Below are 6,000 nucleotides of genomic sequence, written 5' to 3'. Positions count from 1 at the left end.
CTGGCATAAGTATAGAGATGTAATTATACCAGTATAGGTGTATCGTAATATTTTGCCATGTAGAAACATCTTGCACTTGTTACTTCATATCTCCTTCCAGGAATGATGACTGGGTAAAAGCCAAAGTATTTGTTAAACAATCAGTTTCAGTTCAATCCTACTTGCGCTATGCTCATCTGAGTGCTGTAAAGATTCCTGTAAACACAGTAGGCGAGAGAGACTTATTGTTCTTCAAGTGGGCTGCAAACTTTCAGTTAGATCCGTGTTCGAGCAGACACTTGCAGATTCAAATAGAGTTCAAGTTCATTTCAGAGGGCTGTAGGGGCGAGACTTCATTACTATATATCTGATTGCACAAGAAGCCTCATGCACTTGAAGAGGTTTACTTGCTTAAATTAGAAGTAACTGCAACAGTACTACGGCCAGGATGAGGTCCACATGTAAAGTACCTGGGGATAGAGAGCGGGCTGTTACTGGAAGGTATTACAGCAATTACTTCAATATTAAGAATAGACTAAGTCAGGGAGCGAATCGCCTGTACACAAGAGGCAGGATGAAATCCAGCTCAGTCAGAGCGTTACAGGAATTAACTTTCATCGCCGGTCTCCCAGCATTTGGAGCTTTCCCCAAACCCCAGCTGCCGGACCATCTCAGCCGCGCTCCAGCGGCTACATAAGCGCCTTTTAAACCTCCGCCAGCCCCGAGGGCGGCCGAGCAAACGCGGCCCAGGCCGGGCCCTTGGGGCTCGGACACCGCGGGGGGGGGGGGGGGGGGCGGGGAGTAAAGCCACCCCCGCGCCTCGCCGCGCTCCCGCTCCCGCTCTCGGGGCCGCGCCCGCGGGGCGGCCGCTTGCCGGCGGCGGGCGCAGCGCTCCTAGCGGGGCCCGGCGGCCCCAGCCGCGCGCGGCGGGGGCGGTAATTTGGAGAGGATCCCTTGCCGGGCCGGTGCGTGAGTGCGTGTGCGTGTGTGTGTGTGCGCGCGTGTGCCGGTGAGCAGCGCTGGCAGCGGGGCGAGCGGCGGCTGGGCGGCTCCGACTGCCTGACGCCAGCGAGACCAGATCAATCCAGGCGCGGAGGCAGCGGGAGCGCGGGGCTGCCCGCCGGCGGCGCGGAGACCCGCCCGGCAGCCGGTAACAACTTCGCGTCCCCTCGCCTCTCCCCGCTGCCCCCGCCGGGCGGCCGTGCCTGCGCCGCCCCCCTTCTCCTCCTCCCTCCTTCCCCCCCCACCCCCAGCTCCCCCGGGTGGTCCCCGGCTCCGGGGCAGGGTGCGGGGGCCCCGCGCGGGACCGGGCCGCGGGGAGCGGCTCCTCCGTGCCGCGAAGGGAGCGCAGCTCCGCTCTCCTCCTCTCCTCCCCGGCATGATGGCGTCCCTCCGGCAGCCCGGGGGAGACCCGGGGCCGCTTCCCCGCCGGCCGCTCCCGGCCCGAAGTTTGTGGGTAGGTGCCGCGTCGGGCCCGGCGGGAGGGAGAGCCCTTCCCCGCCGGGAAGCCGCCCTCCTCCTCGGCGAACCCGGTGCCGGGGCCGCGCCGCAGCCGCCGCCCGGCCCCGGCCCCGGCCCCGTCCCCATTGTGCGCCCCGCGGGGGGACGCGGCGGAGCCCCGGCCAGACGGGGCAAGTGCCCGCCTTTGTTTTTGCGGGGGAAAAGCCTCTCGCCTCCCACCTCGGCCGATCCGTATCCCTGTCCGTTTAAGGCTTTCCCCCCCGCCTTCCTTTCTTTCTTTCCGCAGCCCCCTTCCTCTCCCCCCCCTTTTTTTTTTTTACTTTAATGACAAATCTGTGCTTAGAGGTCAAGGAAAGTTCACTTAATTTTTTTTTTCTCCTCCCTGTTAGAAGGTTTGGATGCATGAGATTTTCCCCTCCTCAGTGCAGTTTCTTCATATACTCAGGCTCTACAGCCAAATAATCTTATCCTGAATATAGATCTTTAAAGCTTATTAAAATTTACTGGTGTGGAAATATTCAGTCATGCATTCGAAAGGATCTGGGCCAAATCCTGACTTTTTTTTTTTTTTTTTTATAAATTGAAGTCAGTGGGAGTTCTGACTGAGGAAGGGTTGCTGTGCTTGCTCTTTTGTTAGTAGATGAATCTGAAGAAGATATGTGGTCTGACCTTACAGTTTGCTTTTACAGTATCTGAATAATTAGAGCTTATTCTGAAAAATAATCATTATTTTGGTGTATTTTACGAAAAAATTATGCTCGCTGCATGTAAAAAAGGTAACAGTTTTATCTGGGGAAGGAGAAGTATTGTTGGATCCAGGTGGGGAGGAGTAAAAGTAGATGTGTATTTCAGATACAAGCAAATGGAAAAGATCACTGCGTGAAACATGTCAGTGTTTAATGGATGTCAGTGTTTAAAGATACGGCATCTTGAAACTAACATGCTTAGGAAAAAGCTGTATTTCAAACATGTCATAGCTGATAGTTCACATCTCTTTTGCACACAGAGAAGTCAAAAAGAGAAAACTTTAATTTTTTTTTCCCCCAATAGTTATATGTGTTTTTAAGCAGCACTCAAGAATAAGACTAAAAACTGAAGCTAACCCAGCCCACAGAGACCACTTTTCATTGCAGGCTTGTGTCTGTAATTCTGCTAGTCTTTGCGTGGCTAACTGTCTGCACCTTGTCCTGTCAAACAATAGGAGCAAATCATGTGAGGGAACCTGAGGTGTTAACGTTGACTTAATTTTTTCTTTTACTTGCCAGTAATTACTCTGCTGAATTATGGGGGATGAGTTTGTTAGTTGCAACTGATTAATACTCATTTTATTTTCCCATTGAACCAGGGAGCAGGGCTGTGAAGCTTTTTAGAGGTTCTCATTGGATTTTAGTGCAAGTTTTGAGTGCTCACTTCTTTACTGTGACTGGAAGAGCATCGGTATGAAAATGAAAGATATCTAGCCCTTTTTGAAGTTCTTGCTCTGGTCTTAGGGATGAAATCTTGCAATGTACTTCAGGCTGTAAGTAGGTGCTTGAGAGAAATTTCCCTTGATTTGGGTGATCCAGAAGCCTTCCACAGCTACCAGAGAGGATCACTTCAAGGCATGATCAGGTTACCCTAAGGGTGGGGGTTTGTCCTTGCTTTGGTTTTGACCCCATCAACCATTGGGTATGTAATCAAATACATTTTTTCCTACTCTGTCCTGTTCAACTTACCTTTTTCTGTACCCTTGAAGATGTGATGATCCCATACATTTGAGAAAAGTGACCGAATAAACAGATGGAGATCTTTCTGTTTCTGTATAAATATTAACTATCAAATCAAATGTTTGAAAGCTGTTGAGTTTAGTGTTTGCTTTTCCTCTGTAGTTTGAACACAGAATAGAGAGTTGAACATAAAGAAAAGCAATACAAAGGTTAATAAAAGTGCTACTTGAGTTTCTGATTACTGGGAAATTATCCAGATTAAATTATGAGTTTTTTTCCTTGGTATAAAGATTTAATTTTAAAAAATGAAGGGGTTGTGATTTTTTTTTTTTAAATTGAAGCATGAATGCACTGCGTATTACATATAGCCAGTGTGCGGCTCTGTGAAGCCGAAGTTGTGTGTGTAAAATAAAAGCTCATTTGAGTAGTCTTACAAGCCTAATGGAGGCATCATCTCAGCTTTATAAATAATGTAAGTTGTGTATAATGTGGAGTCCCCAGAGACTGCAGAGAAAGCATCATTACCAGCCTTTTCAACCTGCTGGAGATCTTAAATTGATTTACAGCACTGAACTGGTGCAAAATGATACATCAGGATGACACGGGGTCAACCTGTAAAAGTCTATGATGTGAGCCCGTTAGTTCAGTCATCATAATTAAACCATATTATGAGGGCAGCAAAGCAAGTGTCTGTGACATGTCCCATTGTGCTTCAGATATGGGTGGTTTAAGAATCAAATAGAGCACCATGTTTATTATTTAAGTTATGCAAAGAGTAGTTGAAATTAAAGCTTTTGGTTCAGCATTTATTCTTCACAGGGCCAATTTAGGTTGACTCTTAACCTCTTTCTAGCAACGGAAACAGATGAAGGCATGTGCAGCTTGGAGGTGTGTGGGGGGGGAAGTGGTTGTGAGTGAATATCTCCAAATTTTATATATCCTTTTTCAGGCCTCAAAATCAGCTAGACTTTACCTGCAGACTGTGCTATCAGATATCAAAGGGACAAACAGGCAAACAAGCAAATTGTTTGGTTTTTTTTTTTTCCTAGTATTTTTATCCTACTAAAGTTTTTAACTGCCTATTGAAATGTTCCTGCAGATCCAAGTTCTTGTATAAGACTGAGCATCTTAAGCATATCTTGAACTATATGACCAAACTTATTTTAGAACAGAGACTGTATTTTTGAATATGGGTTGGCTTAGGTCACTCCACTTCTCTTAGTGAAGGCAACTGTGGCTTCGGATTCATGTTTCTGCTCTAAGTAGCTTAGAAACTAGCATGCCGCAGGTAGTAAAACATTACATACTAAACATCTTGGGTCTTGCTGTTTCTGCCGATAAAATCACTATGAAGTGTTTTGGGAAAATCCTGCTAAAACGCCTTTTTCTTCTTTCTACTAGTCAGTGTGCTGCTTGGTGATTTGAGGGTTTTGCATGTATTGGTGGTTAAACCAACTCTTCATACCTGAATTGGTGTGAATTCTGCACTGCATCTCCTGAGCTTCTCCCAGCCAAGAGAGAAACATCTCTTATTTTTAGTCACAAATGTAACAAAAGAAGTAATTTTGAGGGATACAAGAGAAGCAGAGAAAATAAATGGTCGCTCGTGGCGAGAGATCTATTCGTCTCCAGGTTCAGTTGCATCTCAACAGCATATGCTTTAGCGAAGGTGCTGAGTGGCAGATAAAAGAATTAAAGCTCGCTTTTGGGTGCAGTGTCTTATAAAATGTGGATATGGAGCGCTCTTCTGCTGCGTCAATGCAGATGAATAAATGAAACTACCTTATTGAAGAGAGAGCCATAAAATCTGTGAAAATGAAAATCAGATTCCACAAATTGCTTTATGGGTAATGAAGTGATTCTACTAATGTTTTTTGGGGTTTGGTTTGGTTTGGCTTTTTTTTTTTTAATTTCTGCTTTAGGTTTTGATGGCAAACTCACCCAGTTGTGCTTTCAGAGTGGGGAAAGGTCTGTTCTGCCCATAAAAACTTCACTTGTTTCCCTCTAGTAGCTGCAGAATGGTATTCTTCCACTGGCCTGTCTTCTGTGTATAGCAGTGTCTCAAAAAATTGAATGCATACAAGTCTTAATAAAGATGATACGCAGTTCCTAGAAGTTTACCTTTGAAGTTTACTGAACAGAAGATTTGAGTTCAAAACATAAACACCAAATTGGCAAGCGTGGCTTGAAGTGCTGGTGACTTAAAGGCTCATCTGCGCAAGCATCTTGCACTTCTCTAGCTATTTTGCTGAAGCTACGATGGCATAACTTCAGAACAGCATAGAGGATTTTTACGTTCGAACAGCGGTATTTGCTTGGGATGGGAAAGAAGTTATTTTAAATTGATACTTTTTAATTGATAGAGTTGTATCCCTGCAGGCTGTTGTATAATTTCCATTAGAATGTTGCTATTCTTCAAGATTCAAAATAACCAGAGAAAATGTTAGATTGGGCCTTTTGTGAAGGGCTCTGCAGAGGGTGGATTCAGGGGTGAGGAGAAGGACACTCTTGGCTGCTAATGGCTGCCACAAAGATCCCTATCCTCCTCTGAGGACAAATGTTAATTTGCATTACAGAAGCTTTTTGGTTTTGTGTGTATTTGAGTGGGGGGGGTGTCTTTGTTTTTTAACAGGATAGAGAAGCCAAACGTTTCATAAAATAAACAGGCTGATTTCAAGGAATGTAAAGCATTTTCCAGAATGAACCCCGATTGTACAGGATCTCTCCCTGCTTCAGTTTTATGCATGTGTTGGCTTTGGAAGTGCCTCACAGTTGAATAGGAACAAAGATGGAGCACACTACTTCTAATTAGACTGTGTGAGGTCAAGTATTCAGTAGGTGTAAGGCTGAACTC

General features: G+C 45.8%; 1 protein-coding gene across 3 annotated transcripts in view; it reads left to right on the top strand.

Moving 5' to 3' along the window:
* Window positions 1–823: 823 nt before the first annotated feature.
* Window positions 824–6,000, top strand: part of SMAD1 (SMAD family member 1) — a 49,973-nt gene continuing 44,796 nt past the window's right edge. Inside the window, exon 1 of one of the 3 annotated variants that reach the window (XM_075500964.1) lies at window positions 824–944. The gene's annotated coding sequence lies outside the window, so the exon portion shown is untranslated. The other 2 variants (XM_075500966.1, XM_075500963.1) reach the window with 2 other exon arrangements.

The sequence above is a fragment of the Mycteria americana genome, chromosome 4 (genome assembly GCF_035582795.1).
Source record: "Mycteria americana isolate JAX WOST 10 ecotype Jacksonville Zoo and Gardens chromosome 4, USCA_MyAme_1.0, whole genome shotgun sequence".
Taxonomy (NCBI): Eukaryota; Metazoa; Chordata; class Aves; order Ciconiiformes; family Ciconiidae; genus Mycteria; species Mycteria americana.
The sequence above is the reverse complement of the archived record's forward strand: the minus strand, read 5'-3'. Positions and strand labels throughout refer to the sequence as shown.